Source organism: Cetorhinus maximus, chromosome 3, assembly GCF_964194155.1.
Source record: "Cetorhinus maximus chromosome 3, sCetMax3.hap1.1, whole genome shotgun sequence".
Classification (NCBI taxonomy): Eukaryota; Metazoa; Chordata; class Chondrichthyes; order Lamniformes; family Cetorhinidae; genus Cetorhinus; species Cetorhinus maximus.
The window spans coordinates 61,178,553-61,195,707 of NC_135881.1; positions in this window are offsets into that span (position 1 = coordinate 61,178,553).

Here is a 17,155-nt window from a genome sequence, read left to right on the forward strand (position 1 = left end):
AATGTCGAGCGGCACAGCAATGAATGCAGAGCTACAATTCACAATAAATTGGGAAGCTGGTGCAGAGGCATTTGTGAAGATTAAACAAAAGTGCAGATTGACATTCAGTAGTTTCCTAAAAGGCATGAGCAATGAAGAGAGGGTCAGTTATATCCTTCTGTGGACAGGAGATATAGGATTAAATTTATTTAACAGCTGGGAGCTTGATGAAGAGAACAGCAAAGACCCAGACAAAATTATTGAAAAATTCAGCAACCATCTCCAGCCAAAATAGAATCATCAGACCTACAGGTATGAACTTCAAGGCATCAGGCAGGAATTAGGTGAGCTGAATGATAACTTTGTAACATGATTAAAAAATTCAACTAGAAAATGTCAGTTTAATACGCAGATGAAATGCGAATAGATCAAGTAATTTGGGGTTCTACCCACCCTGAATTACAGAAAGCCCGATCGGGAAGGACGAGCTCACAATATCACTGGCTGGAGACACTGCTAGAGCACACAAAACCATGAGCAGGCGGATGAAGACACTGACTACCCAGACTGCTAGCCTTTGGTTAAGCCAAGAGATCGGCAGCAAGGCTGATGCAGGAGAGCAGAAAGAAAAGAATGTATACCAAACAGGGAGAAATATGTATGGGAGCTGTGGAAGACCACGTGAGGCCACAGGCAGAAGGAAATGTCCCGCATGTGGATCAATCTGCAGAGCTTGTGGAAAAGCCAATCATTGGGCAGAGATGTGCAGAATAAAGAGAGAAGGTGGTGGATGAGGGGCCAGAGCAGGAAGAGGGACCAAAACTGCCATACCCTGGAAGATGATGGTGAGTCTGAGAACACAATAGACATAGGAACCATACTACTAGATGAAATGGCTGGATGCGATAGAGAAAAGAAGCTCACACAATCATTCAGATTAGGAAGACGGGAGAGAAAATCCTGCAACAATAAATCTGAAGGTGAAGATTGATACTGGAGCACAGAATAACATCATCTCACTCAGACTTTACCAGAAGATCTTTCCTGAAATTTAGTAGAAAATGGTTATTACAAAGAAAGGTGTTCTGAAACCGAGCTACATCATGCTAACAGCATACAGAATCACAGAATTGTTATCATGTAGAAGGAGGCCATTCGGCCCATCGTGTCTGCACCGGCTCTCTGAGCACTTTAACTTAGTGCTAATCTCCTGCCTTAACCCTGCACATTGTTTCTATTTAAATAATCATCAAATGCCCTCTTGAATACCTCAATTGAACCTATCTCCACCACACTTCCAGGCAGTGCATTCCAAACCCTAACTACTTGCTGCGTGAAAAAGTTTTTTCTCACTTCGCATTTGCTTCTTTTGCTAAACACTTTAAAACTGTACCCTCTGGTTCTCAATCCATTTACAAGCAGGAACAGTTTCTCCCTATCTACTCTGTCCAGACCCCTCATGATTTTGAAAACTTCGATCAAGTCTCCTCTTGGCCTTCTCCTCTGCAAGGAAAACAGTCCCAACTTCTCCAATCTTTCCTCATAACTATAGTGTCTCATCCCTGGAACCATTCTCGTACACCTCTTCTGCATTCTCTCCAATGCATTCACATCCTTCCTATGGTGTGGCACCTAGAACTGTACACAATACTCCAGTTGAGGTCTCACCAGTGTCCTATATAAGTTCATCATAACCTCCCTGCTCTTGTACTCTATGCCCCTATTAATGAAGCCTAGAATACTGTATGTTTTAGAAACAGCTCTCTCTACCTGTCCTGCCACCTTTTAATAACTTATGTACATATACACTCAGATCTCTCCTGCATACCCTTTAGGATAGTATCCTTTATTTTATACGGGCTCCCCATGTTCTTTGTATCAACGTGTATCACCTCACATTTCTCTGCATTGAACTTCATCTGCCACCTGTCTGCCCACTCCACCAATGTGTCAATATCCTTTTGAAGTTCTACACTGTCTTCCGCACAGTTTACAACTCTCCTAAGTTTTGTGTCATCCACAAACTTTGAAATTGTCCCCTGCACACCAAACCACAGGAAAAGCAGTGGCCCCAATACTGACCCCCCCAATACTGACCCCTGGGGAACTCCACTACAAACCTTCTTTCAGCCTGAAAAATACCCATTAACCATTACTCTCTGTTTCCAATCCCTCAGCCAATTTTGCATTCACGTTGCTACTGCCCCTTTTATTCCATGACCTATAACTTTCCTCACAAGTCTGCGTGGCACTGTATCGAACTCCTTTTGGAAATCCATATACACCACATCAACGGCCTTGCTCTCATCAACCATCTCTGTTACCTCTTCAAAAAATTCCAGCAAGTTAGTTAAACATAATTTTCCTTGAACAAATCCATGCTGACTCTTCCAAATCAATCCACATTTTTCCATGTGACTATTAAGTCTATCCCAAATAATTGTTTCTAGAAGTTTCCCCACCACCGAAGTTAAACTGACTGGACTGTAATTGCAGACAATGGCGTAATGTTTGCAATTACCCAGCCCTCCGGCACTTCCCCCAAATCCAGGGAGCATTGAAAGATTATTGCCAGTGACCCAGCAATTTCCACTCTCACTTCCTTCAATATTCTTGGCTGCGTCTCATCCGGTCCTGGTGTCTTATCAACTTTAAGCACCGACAGCTCATCCAATACCTTCTCCTTATCAATTTTAAACCCTTCTAGTGGCTGAGTTTCCTCCTCTATCATCATGGCCTGGGCAGCATCTACCTCGTAGGTAAAGACAGATGCAAAGTATTCATTTAACACCTCAACTATGCCTCTTGCCTCTGTATGTAAATCCCCTTTTTGGTCCCTAATGGGCCCTTCTCTCCTTTTACCACCTTTTTACTATTCATCTGCTTATAGAATATTTTGGGATTTCCTGTTATGTTAACTGCCAGTCTTTTTTCATAATCCCTCTTTGCTTCTCACATTTGTTTTTTCACATCCCTTCTGAAGCTTCTGTATTCAGCTTGGTTCTCAATTGTATTTGCTACCTGACACTTGTTGTAAATGTTTGACAAGGTGTTTACCAAAACCCGCTTTCACAGCCATATTTATTATCTGCTCCTATCACTGCTTGCTTGTCCCTACAACCACCCCGCCCTCAACTTCTCTCCCCCCGCCCCCCCACCCCCCACCTTAAGTCAGCTTATATTTCACCCCTCTCCTAACTATACTTCAGTTCTGTTGAAGGGTCACGGGGACTCGAAACGTCGACTCTTTTCTTCTCCACCGATGCTGCCAGACCTGCTGAGTTTTTCCAGGTAATTCTGTTTTTGTTTTGGATTTCCAGCATCCGCAGTAGCTTTTTGTTTTTATCTCTGTGTTTAATTGACTGCCGCTTCTCTTCAAGAAATGCCTTCTTTGAAGAAGTATTGCTCTGTTCTCCGACAGGATTTCCGTCTGTCTCTTCTGCCTTGTTCACCTTCATTGCTTTCCATTTCTCTCCTGATGTTTGACAAGGTGTTTACTAAAACCCGCTTTCACAGCCATATTTATTATCTGCTCCTATCACTGCTTGCTTGTCCCTACAACCACCCCACCCTCAACTTCTCTCCCCCCACCCCCCCACCCTCCACCTTAAACCAGCTTATATTTCACCCCTCTCCTAACTATAATTCAGTTCTGTTGAAGGGTCATGTGGACTCGAAACATCGACTCTTTTCTTCTCCACCGATGCTGCCAGACCTGCTGAGTTTTTCCAGGTAATTCTGTTTTTGTTTTGTTGTAAGCATACTTTTTCTTCTTTAACTTAATTTGTCATCCAGATTTGTTTGCCCTACCCTTTCCTTTTGAGGGAACACACCTTGACTGTGCCCAATCCATCTCCTCTTTGAATGTAGCCCATTGTTCAGCTACTGCTTATCCCACCAACCTTTGGTTCCAGTCTATATGGCCCAGCTCTGTTCTTGCTCCTTTGAAGTACTCTCTCCGCCAGTTGATTATTCTTACTCTGGATTGACCAATGTAATTTTCCACCATCATCCTAAATCTTATGACACAATGATCACTGTCCCCTAAATGTTCCACCACAGTCACTTGATCTACTTGGCCCACCTCATTCCCAAGAACTAGGCCTAGCAGTGCCTCCTTACCTGTTGGGCGGTGGGGGGGGAGGGGGGGGGGAACATGGGAACTGAGAATCCGCAGCTAGAGCAACCCAAAGAGGGCCATACAAAGGCAAAGATGTTAACTGTATGTCCTATGTCACTGAAACAGAAGGTGCTGCTATCTGGGGTTGAGCAGTTGTGAAGAGCTGCAGATTATCTCAGGAAACCATGAGGTAAAGCAAGCGACACTGAGGGTCACAGAGAATACAAATTGAAAAGCGCCCTCCAATCACATGCAAAGAAGACCTGATGAAAATGTACCCAGAGCGTTTTGATGAGACGGTTGGATGTTTTGAAGATTTTGAGTATCACATCACTATTGACCCAGTGATGAAACCAGTGATTTATCCTCACATCTGTTGGGGAGATGGTGGTGTAGTGGTAATGTCACTGGGCTAGTAATCCAGAGGTCTAAGCTAATGCTCAGGGACATGAGTTTGACTTCCGCCATAGCAGCTGCTGAAATTTGAATTCAGTTAATAAATCTGGAATATAAAGCATGTCTCATTAATAGTGATCATGACAACTATTATTGGTTATTGTAAAAATCCATCTGGTTCACAAATGTCCTTTAGGGAAAGAAATCTGCTATCCTTACCCAGTCTGGCCTACATGTGACTCCAGATCCTCCAGTTGATTCTCAACTCCCCTCTGAAATGGCCTAGCAAGTCAAGCCACTCAGTTCAAGAGAATTAGGGATGGACAACAAATGTTGGCCTGGCCAGTGACTCCCACATCCCATGAAAGAATAAAGAAAAAAAAATTAAAAAGTACGATTAGAACTAAAAAGAAAGCTTGAAAGAAAGCTCCAAGAGATTGAGGAAAAAATGTGTTGCCAGAGTCACAGAGCCTACAGATTGGGTAAATTCCATTGCGGTGTGAAAGGAGCCAAATGCTCGGCTAAGAATTTGCTGGATCCCAAAGATCTTAAGCCATTAAGAGGCATCTCTACCCCATTCCAACACTGGAAGAGATCACTCCAGCACTGGCAGGGATAAAATTTTTAGCAAGCTCTGTGCCCGAAATGGCTACTGGAATGTGAAACCAGATAAGGAATCTTCGCTGTTGACAACATTCAGCACACAGTATAAATTCCTGCATCTCCCTTTTGGCATTTAAGTGAGCTAGGATGTGTTCCAGCAGAAAGTAGATGGGACATACAGGGGATGCAAAGGAGCAGTGGGCCTAGCGGATGATCTCTAGCTACATGGTCTAGATGAGAAAGATCATGACTACCACCTACATGAAGCCATGGAGAGAACCAGGAAAGCTGGGATCAAGCTAAACACAGAAAAATGCATCGTGAAGGTGACAGAATGCCAATTCTTCGGAATGTTGTTCACACCTGACGGAATCAAGCCGAGCCCTGAAAGGATCATGGCTATCTCTGGGATGGAAGCCCCAAGGTACAAGAGGGAGTTGAGAAGGTTCCTTAACATGGCCCAATACATGAGCTGCTTCATACCGCATAGGTCAGAACACACAGCAAACCTGCAGGAGCTGATGAAAGAAGACATAGTGTACCAGTGGTCAGAGTCACATGACGGAAGTTTCCAGAAACTTTAAAAGGTAATATGTCAGGAGACAAGCCTGTCGTATTACGACAGAAACCTGTCACTCTGCAAGTGGATCCTTCTCTAAAAGGACTGGGAGCAGCCCTGGTACAAGAAGGAAAACTAATAGCATTCACATCCAAAGCTCTAACCTCAGCTGAGACCAGGTATGCCAACATAGAAGGAAAGCTTTTGGCAGTTGTATATGGATGTGAGATGTTCCATACATATCTCTATCGGAGAAAGTTCATAATGGTGAGTGATTATCATCCATTGGAGCAGATCTACAAAAAGAATCTGCGTAGGGCACCAGCAAGACTGCAGAGGCCTCAGAGTTACGATTTCACTTTGAAATACAAGCCAGGAAGAGAAATGGTGCTGACAGATACCCTATCTCAGTTGTCGCCACTGAAGAAACATGAGATAGATGATCTAGGTATAAAGATCCATCACCTAGTGAATGTAACACCACCAAAGCTCAGTCAAATTAGAGATGAGGCTAGCAAAGATGAAGAGTTACAGATGTTCTCTACCAGCAAGTGATCAAGGGATGGCCTGATAAGATTCAGCCAGCATTACAGCTGTATTACAAAAACAGAATTACCTGGAAAAACTCAGCAGGTCTGGCAGCATCGGTGGAGAAGAAAAGAGTTGACGTTTCGAGTCCAATGACCATTCAACAGAACTGAACAACAGAACAACAGAACAGTTCTGTTGAAGGGTCATTGGACTCGAAACGTCAACTCTTTTCTTCTCCACTGATGCTGCCAGACCTGCTGAGTTTTTCCAGGTAATTCTGTTTTTGTTTTGGATTTCCAGCATCCGCAGTAGTTTTTTGTTTTTACAGCTGTATTAGTCTATCAGAGGTGACATATCACTGGAAGATGGTGTTCTGCTAGTCGGGTCCAGAATAATCATAACCAAAATCTTGCAGGAAGAACTTCTGCAGAAGATACATGAAGGCCACATGGGAATAGAGAAGTATAAGCTCAGAGCCAGATCAGCTGTATACTGGTTAGGCGTATACAAAGACATTTGCATGTAGACACCATATTTTCAATGTATGCCAGAAATACAGAACCACACAACAGAAAGAGGTGATGATGGCTGCTGAGGCCATGGCATACAGTAGGAGCCGATTTATTCACACACAATCAAGAAGGCTATCTCATTGTGGCAGACAACTATTCAAAGTTTCCTTTTATTCAGAAGATGAAAGACTTGAGAGCCACAACAATCATCTCAGCAGTACGAGTTTTGTTTGCTGAGCAAGGGATTCTTGAAAGATTAATATGCAACAGTGGCACCCAGCCCACATCCAGGGAAGTTAAGGAATTCATTGAACAATATGAGTTCAACATCATCACCTCATCGTCGCATTACCCTCGAGGACATGGGTTTATAGAAAGACATATCCAGATGGTCAACAGAACCCTTGCAGAATGGTGAGAGACAAAAAAAGACCTAAATCTTGCCTTATTGTCATTCTGATCCACACCTCTAGGCTGACATGAAATCATCTGTAGAGTTGCTGAATGGAAGAAAATGTAAGACTACTCTGCCAGGCAAAATACATCCTCCAAGTGATGGGTAGGCAGTGACATAGTGGTATTGTCATTGGACCGGTAATCCAGAGACCCAGGGTAATTCTCTGAGGACCTGGGTTCAAATCTCACCGCAGCAGATGGTGGAATTTGAATTCAATAAAAATCTGGAGTTAAATTTGAAACCATTGTCGATTGTAATGTCCCTTCAGGAAAGGAAAGCGGCCGTCGTCACCCGGTCTGGCCTATATGTGTCTGCAGATCCACAATAATGTGGTTGACTCAAATGTCCTGTAGAATGGCCTCTCAAGCCACTCAGTTGTATCAACCCGCTAAAAAATCAATAAAAAGAAATGAAACCAGACGGACCACCCGGCATCGTCTGAGGTACTGGAAACGGCAACGACAATCCCAGCCCTGTCGACCCTGCAAAGTCCTCCTTACTAATATCTGGGGGGCCTGTACCAAAATTGGGAGAGTTGTCTCACAGACTAGTCAAGCAACAGCCTGACATAGTCATACTCACAGAATCATACCTTACAGATAATGTACCAGACTCCACCATCACCATCCCTGAACAGCAATCATCAGCGAACATGTTCAGCACCATTCGCGACTCCTTAGATACTGAAGCAGTCCATGTCCAAATGTAGCAAGACCGGGACAATATCCAAGCTTGGGCTGACAAATGGCAATTAACATTCATCCCACACAGGTGTCAGGCAATGACCATCTCCAACAAGAGAGAATCCAGCCATCACCCCTTGACATTCAATGGCATCACCATCACTGAATCCCCTACGATCAACATCCTGGGGGTTACCACTGACCAGAAACTGAACTGGACTAGCCATTTAAATAACGTGGCTACAAGAGCAGGTCAGAGGCTAGGAATCCTGTGACGAGTAACTCACCCCCTCCCTCCCCAAAGCCTATCCACCATCTACAAGTCAGGAATGTAATGGAATACCCTCCACTTGCCTGGATGAATGCAACTCTAATGACGTTCAAGAAGCTTGACACCATCCAGGACAAAGCAGTCCACTTGATTGGCACTCCTTCCACAAACAGTCACTCCCTCCACCATGGACGAACACTGGCAGCAGTGCGTACCATCTACAAGATGCACTGCAGCAACTCACCAAGGCTCCTTAGACAGCACCTCCCAAACCCATGGCTGCTACCATCTAGAAGGACAAGGGCAGTAGATACATGGGAACACCCATCTGCAAGTTTCCCTCCAAGCCACTCACCATCCTGACTTGGAAATATATCACCGTTCCTTCACTGTCACTGGGTAAAAATTCTGGAACTCCCTTCCTAACAGCACTGTAGGTGTACCTACAGCTGCAACAGTTCAAGAAGGCAGCTCACCACCACCTTTTCAGGGGTAATTTGGGATGGTCAATAAATGCTGGCCTAACCAGCGATGCCCGCATCCTGTGAATGAATAAAAATAAAACCAGGAGGAAGTGAGACAACAACTCATTGAAGCACAGGAAAGAGGGGATCAGTACTTCAACAAACACGCTAAATCACCACCTGGGCTGTTGAAAGGGCAAAGTGTACACATAAGGGATCCAATCATGAGAACCTGGAGCCCAGCAAAAGCTGTTGCTGAAGCCAAGGAGCAAGGTCATACATAATTGAGACCCAAACTAGTAAGGAAATGAGGAGAAACAGAGGGCAGAACTGTCCGGTCCTGTTAGCGGCGGGTGTCATTGCAGGTGGGGGGGTGAGGGGAGCAATATGGCAAAAAGGCGATTGTCTGCTCCACCCATCAATGGCGGGCCGCATTTCCTGTCGCCGCACGTCGGGAACCCTAATTTCAATACTTTAGCATTATAAGCCCTGCAAGTCGGAATCATCCTCCCTATGTCAAATTTACTGCCCACATCGGTGTGACTTCAGAACAGTATGCTTTACAACTGCCTTTAACAGGCGTGCACCTGGCGACCTGAACTTTGAGGGAAACTCAGGTGACTGCACACAACCTTGTGCGGCGCTCGTGAGTATCGCCCATAGGACATCAAGGAAGAGGTGCCACACATTTGTTGGGGGGTGGTGGGGGCACAAGCAAGTGTTTTTTCCCAACTGGTTTTCAGAGTGGTGCCAGGGCAAGGGCTCTGGGGCAGTCAGGCCAGTGGATTGGGAGGGCAAGGCAGCTCAGACTGAAGGAAGTACACAAGCACATGGCTGGGTGGGTGGGGGTAGTGGGGTGAGGGACGCGGCCACGCACTTGGAAAAGCTTGTTAAAAGTGAGCATTCTTCTGCAGCTGAGACAGTTCAGCTGCACCTTCATTGACCAGTTTGGAGTCGGGCCACTGAAGCTTTTCTGCCCACTCAAGCAACTCAAAAGGATGAAAGTGCCACCAAATGCTCCAGAACGTTTCACCCCTCTGGCGCCGACTGCAAATTAATGTGTGTTTTAGGGGGCAGCAAAACAATTGGCCGACTGGGCAAGTTGTAGAATCCCCTTGTGAAAAGTGGCCATGGCGCAGTCACTGGTGGAGGTACTTACAGCCTCTTGCAATGTCTTTATTAAGGTTTGGACCAGTATCCCTCATGGTTCAAGCTAACTGCGCAGCCTTGCAATGTGGGTTGGGAGAATGCCTGAGCTGAGAGCTGCCACCAATCGGTCCAGTGGAGTGGGGAGGAGGAGGATGGGGTTTCAGCCAATGAGTGCACTACACGCTGACCATCCAAGTTATGGCCAGTGTGAAAGGACCTTCAGATTTAACCAAGAGGGGCTCTTACGACACCTATGCTAACCTACGTGTCTCTCTCTTTGATCCTGCAGGAGGAGAATATCAGGATCATAGAGCCTGGTGATTTAGCGATATGCCCTCATGGCTTACAGGGAGCAGAGAAGAAAAGGAAGAGTGTGGTGGAGGCGCCTGACTAGACAAAGGGAGGAGCACCTCCCTTAAGATGAAGGGGCAACAGGGCTTGCTGCTCACACAGCTGAAGATTCACAGAGAGCCGTTGTTCGTAGGCGCCTCGCTACGCCCAGGGTCTATGGACAGTGCTTGTCATTCCTGCAAATGACTGAGAACCAGTCGCTGAAGACTGCACATGTCCAGGGAATGGGTCAGTCACATATGCCACCACAGGGACAGGGAGGGCATCCACTGCCAGTGACCATGAAAGTGATGGCGGTGCTGAATTTTTATGCCAGTGGCTTTCCAGGGCTCCACAGGTGACCTGTGCGGGATCTTGCAAGCCTCCATGCACAAGTGTATCCAGGAGGTCATGGGTGCCAAGTTTGCAAAGGCACAGAACTTTGTGCATTTTGACCGGGATCAGGAAAGCCAGGAAGCGAGAGCCCTGGGATTTGTGATCTCAGATTTCCCACAGTTGTAGGGTGCCATTGACTGTACTCATGTGGCACACTTAGATCTCCATGGCAACAAGCAGTCAACTGCGCCAACTGCAAGGGCTTCCACTTGCTGAATGTTCAGTGACCACCACAAACACATCCTACAGGTCTGCGCACGATTCCCAGGGAGTGTCTACGACTCCTACATCCCTGGCATCTTCCAGGGTCAACAGAGGTCAACAGTTGGTTTTTTGGGGATAAGGGCTGCCCACAGAGGATGTGGCTGATGACACCTGTACGGCGGCCTCAGACTGCAGCAGAGCGAAGGTATAACAAAGCTCATGCTGCAACCCGGACTTTGGTGGAGCAAATGTTAAGCATTTTGAAAATGAGGTTCCGGTATCTCGGCAGTTCCAGTAGAGCACTGCAACAAAGTTCACTGAGAGTGTCGCACATCATCGTCGCTTGCTTAGCGCTCCACAATCTGATGCTGCAATAGGGGGAGGACCTGGCTGAGGAGGAGTTGGAAGAACTGCACATCTCCTCCAATGTGGAGGACATGAAGAGAATAAAGGTGATGAAGTCCTCGAAGGCGAGGATGCTGGCAATGAGGCCATTGCACTGCCAGACAAGGCAGTGGTGCTCAGGAGGCCCTCATAGCCGCAAGATTCATGGAGGATGATGATACGATGCAGTGAAGACAGACCTGACATCCTCACCTTGCATCTGTGAACATTTGACTCCTATGTGGCTGATGGCAACGCACATAACCTTGGTGCTCAGGCTCATGTCATGGAGACGCAGCGAAGGACCTAATAGTTGCTAGATTCCAGGAGGATGATGATGACATGCAGTGAGGACACTCCATAGATCTTCACATAGTCTCTGTGAATGTCTGCCTGCTGTCTGGCTGAGGGAAGCTCGCTTGCACCCTATAATAAGGGTCATATCACGGAGACACAGCCGTGAAACTTTAAATGGACCTAGTCCTTTATCAGCCTTCAGCACCTGCCCCTTAGCATCACACTGTCACCGGACACAGGTGCTGAAGAGATGGGGTCCAGCCCCACCTCAGAATGCTGTGAGCATACAGAGAGAATGATGGAACTCTGCGACACCTGCCCACTACATTCTGAAGCAATGACAAGCACCATCAAGGTGCAAGTATCAGTAATGTGTTCAGTGATTGCGAAGTTGGACCATCACTTTGGCCTGAAGGTTACACACTGCACAGGGAAGAGGCTCCAGACTGGGACACCTGCCTTTATCTTGTGCAGGAACCAAAGTTTCACATCTGCGTGACACGAACACTGCTCATCATAACAAGAAACCATAGGCAAGGAGACATTTTTGGGAGTTTATTTACGATAGTGAACATTCCGTACAAGTAATTAATACCCATGCTCAGGCTGTGCAACTTTTTGAGGTGTCAGCTGTGGCTCAGTTCATAGCACCCTCGCCTTTGAGTCAGAAGGTTGTGGGTTCATATCCCACTCCCAGAAACCAAGAACTGTGAATGTACTCGAAAGAGTTACAATCTGTGACTGTTGATAACTCGAAAGAGTTACATCTTCTTGGACCTCCTCGTGAACCTGCTCCTGGGCCTGGCCAAGTTGGCCATTAACAGGTCTAGGCAGCGGGCGATCGAGGGGGGAGTCCCGCCCGATTGTTTGTCCCTCTTCCGCGGCTACGTTCGCGACCGGGTGTCCCTGGAGAGGGAGCACGCGGTGTCTGCCGGCACCGTCGAGGCCTTCCTTGCTCGGTGGGCACCGCGGGGACTGGGTGTTTTGTTGACCCCTTTAATCACATTTTGGTTTAATGTTTGTAAGTTTCCTTTAAAGTTTTTCCTTGATTTTACAGCTGACCTGACTTAGGGGCTGTGCTTGATTTATCCCTTATTTTGTTAATTTAGTTTAATTGGTTGACTCTTAAAAGAGTTACATCTTCTTAACCTTCCTAACCCTGCTGCTACATCTCGCTGCCCCAGAGACATCAACAGAGGAGGTGGAGGCAGCCTGCTAACTGTGACACCCTGCCTGTGATGACCTTGGCGGAAGACCTCTGGAGGGCTGAGACCTGGAAGGCCCTGGCCTGCTTTGGGTCTCTTGCTGTGGGCCAGCTGCACCCTTCTCAGCCTGTTGAGCTGGAGCAATGGGCGTCACAAGAAGAGGAGATTTGGATCATTTTTGGACATTCCTGGTGTCGTCTGGGTGGGATGACTCCAAGGTGTTGAGCTGCTGGTCCTCCTCCCTGTGGGTGCCAACGGCTCCTGGCTAACTCCTTGAGGAGAAGGGGAAGCTGGATTGAGATCAAGCTGCCCTGCACCCCTCTCACATTGACACTGTTGGAGGTTAACTGTGGCATCAGCGAAGGCCCTGCATTGCTGTGCAGGCTGAATTCCAGTGTCCTGCACCAAGGTCTCCATAGTGGTCAACATCCTAGCAATGTTGACCTCGATGCATTGGCATGCCAGCGCTATCACCTCAGCCTGAAGACGGACAGATTCCTCCATTGTGCCTTGTAATCTGAGGAGTGCAGTGGACGTCCATTCCTGATGTTCCTGAGTTTGCCTTTGCAGCTCCAGCAACTGAGGTATGACCAAGTACAGAGGCTCGTCATCTGACTCAGACTCAGCAGTTTACTGGCTTCCAGCAGTCTTCCAAGTGCGAGAAACTGGGATGGCCCTGTCTCCGCCTGCTGTGGATCAGATAGTTGTGACCCTGAGACTACTCCAGAACTAGGTCCCGCCGAGGTGTGTGTCTCTGCGCTGGTGGAGGATGTGGGTGAGCGCTGTGACAGAACTTCAATTAGGCTGTCATCATATTCTTCTTCTGAGGTGTCTTCGGGGCTTGACTCGAGGACCTGGATCATGGACCCCCCTCAGTTGCTTCCCAGATGTGCCTGTGAAAGCAAGGAGAGATAATTAGTGCATGGCAGGGGACTGTGGAACAGGGGACTGACTCACAGCATGGTTGTCTGATGGATGTTACACTGTTGGATCCTTACTTGGTTTAGCACCACAAACCTCACCATCAGCACAGGAACAGTCCAGATCATCACCAGCAAGATGGATGGCTCTATTTTCAAAGCCTGTGAGGACCTTAATGTTGGGCATTCCCCCACCAGTCTGCGACCTCTCCCTTTTGTTGTATGCCAGCTTGTCCTGCATGAATACAGATGGAGAGAGTGTAAGCAGGACGCCTGCCAGGCCAGATGAGAATGATACCTGGCATGTGTGGGTAGGAGTGGTGCCATGGACAGGATGAGGACACAACCTGCAGGGCAGATGAAGGAGTGTGAGAGAGTGAATGGTCATGTTCCTTGAACTGGCACCGAGTGAGGGCCCTGTGGGTATGTGATGAGTTTGTGAGTGTGTGAGTTGAGAGTGATGAGAAGAGTGACTTACCCTGGCAGAACAGAGGAGATCATTCATCCTCTTGTGACACTGGGTGGCTGTCCTCTTTTGCAGGATGTTGGCACTTACCACTGCTGCCTCCCCCTCCCAGCTGTATTTGTCACCTTGCTTGCTGGTCTTTGCTCAGAGCGGTGATAGAGAACTTCACGGCGTCCAGTTAGCACCCGAGGGACGTGTTGCTAAATTTGGGTGGAGGTGTGGGGGGTGGGTGGCAGCATGTTTCCTCTTTTTGGTAGCCATGACTTTCCAGCAGCTTCTGATGCCTGAGAGAGCTAGCTCTGTGCAGAGGCGCCCTTTAAGTATGGCGCCCAGATTACTGAAGTGATGGCAGGATGGGCAAATCAGAGGCCGCCCTGCCAGTGTGTTTCCGATTAATGTATTATTAATGAAACGGGATGCGCCGAGAAGGGGAAGATATGGTATGAAATCCTGCTGTTGCGGCTGGCGGGTAAAATGTCCTTTTTGTTGCCCGCTACCGCACTTTGGGCAGAATTGGCCCAGATGTGCACTGAGTCCATATTCGACCTATAGCAGAGCTGGAACAACTGAAAAGACCAGCAACAACACCGGAAACATCAATATTCAGGGAGACAACATTAACAACATCACCAGAAAATGACACAACTTTAGCAGCAACAATTGTGACTCTTGCAACACCAGGGCCAACATACACATCACCTGTGCAGTGTGCCAACTCACCACTATAATCAACGAATGCCAAAGTTACAAGATGGAAGCACAACATTTTACCACCTTAGCAATACCATTATTAATATTTTAGAAAAGAATACACACTCTCAAAGACTCTAAGAAGGGGTTCAGTTTATTTCCAAAAGTTGATTGATAACCTTTAGCTTATGAATGTTAATGACTGGAACAGCTACACTGATAAGGGCATTACATTTTAAAGAAAGGGGGATATTAAATATTGTATTATCTGCAAATATCTAGGAATTACTTAGCTGGGAACTAATGTGTTATGTGTCAAGGTTCCAGGGGGCCACATTTCACAGTTGCACTGGAGTCTGTATCAGACAGCATGGCAAAATTAAACTTGAAGATTTTCTGACCTTTGCAAACGTAAAGTATGATTGTTAACAACATTTGGGAACCAAAAGGCCATCAATAACGCACATCACTGTGGCTGCAAGAACAGATCAGAGGCTAGGAATCTTGCGGCAAATAACTCACCTCCTGACTCCCCAAAGCCTTTTCCACTATCTACAAGGCACAAGTCAGAATACTCCCCACTTGCCTGGATGAGTGCAGCTCTAACAACTCTCGAGAAGCTTGACACTGTCCAGGACAAAGTAGACTGCTTGATTCGCACCACATCCACCACCTTAAACATTCACTCCCTCCACCAGTGATGCACAGTAGCAGCAGTGTGTAACATCTACAAGATGCACTGCAGAAACTCACCATGGTTCCTTCAACAGAACCTTCCAAACTCATGACCTCTGTTACCCAGAGGGACAAAGGTAAAAGATACATAGGAACACCACCATCTGCAAGTTCCCCTCCAGGTCACTTACCGTCCTGACTTGGAGATATATCGCTGTTCCTTCACTGTCGCTGCATCAAAATCCTGGAACTCCTTTCCTAACAGCACTGTGGGTGTACCTACACTACATGGACTGAAGCTGTTCAAGAAGGCAGCTCACCATCACCTCAAGGGCAATTAGGGATGGGCAATAATGACACCCACACCCCATGAAATAATTTTTTTAAATGTTCAGCAGAACTTCCCTGATTTTTTTCTCAACACCTTAACTTGTGGACATAAGAACATAAGATTTAGGAGCCGGAGTAGATTATTCTCCTCAAATCTGCTCTGCCATTCAATACGACCCTGACTGATCTTTCCTGTCTGCTCCCAAGTTCCTTTAATACCCTGAGGGATCAAAAATCTGTCTATCTTGACATTAAGTATATTCAATGATGGAGCATCCACGACCCTTTGAGCTAGAGAATTCCAGAGATTCGCAACCCTTTGAGTGAAGAAATTTCTTCTCATCTAAATGATTGGATCCTTATCCTGAGACTGTGCCTGTGTATTCTGAATTTCTCAGTAAGGAACAATAATCTCTCAGTGCCTACCCAGTCAAGTCCTTCTGATGAAAGGTCCCAACCTGAAACGTTAACTCTGTTTTTCTCTCCACAGATGCTACCAGACCTGCTGAGCATTTTCAGCATTTTCTGTGTTTATTTTAGATTTCCAGCACCCACAGTATTTTGCTTTTGTGTTCGTCTCCCTTCAGAATCTTGTATATTTCAATGAGATCACATTTCATTCTTCTAAACTCGAGAGAGCATAGGCCCAATTTACTCAGCCACTCATCATGAAGCAACCCTCTCATCCCAGGAACCAATCTAGTGAACCTTAGCTGTACTGCCTCCAAGGCAAGTATATCCTTCCTCAGATATGGAGACCAAAACAGTTCTCCAGATGTGGTTTCACACAATTATACTCCAAATTCAAGTCAATAAAGGCCAACATTCCATTTGCCTTCCTAATTACTTGCTGTACCTGCATGCTAACTTTCTGTATTCCTTGTACAAGTACCTCCAAGTCCATCTGAAAACCAACTTTTACAAGTTTCAAGTTTACAAGTTTTACAATATGCTACGTTTCTATTCTTACTACCAAACTACCTCATGCTTGCCCCATTATATTCAATCTGCCACCTTGTTGCATTCCCACTTAGCTTTGTATCATTGGCAAACCTAGGTCTGCCTTTAATCTTGGTCTGTTTGCCTAAATCATTGGTCTAGATTGTAGATAGCTGAAGCCCTAGCACTAATCCCTGTGATGTGTCACTACTCACAGCCTGCCAGCCTGAAAATGCCCTATTTATCCCTACTCTTTTCTTCCTGTCACTAACCAATCCTCTGACCATGCCAATATATTGCCCCAGCTAAAGGAGCCCTTACCTTGCATGTTAACCTTTAGTGTGGCACCTTATTGAATGTCTTTTGGAATTCCAAGTAGACTACATCTACTGGTTCCCCTTTTCTGCAAGCTGCATTCCTTATTATCGAAATTCATTTTTAACTTTGGCTGACTATATGTGCACAAACGTATTTTAGATTTCTTGCAGATGTTCTCAGCCTTGCAGTTAGTCTCACCTGTGAGAAAACTTGTGAATGGGCAATTTTTTGATAGTATTGGAAGGTACTACAAAATTTCACAATGAAAGTGCCTGAC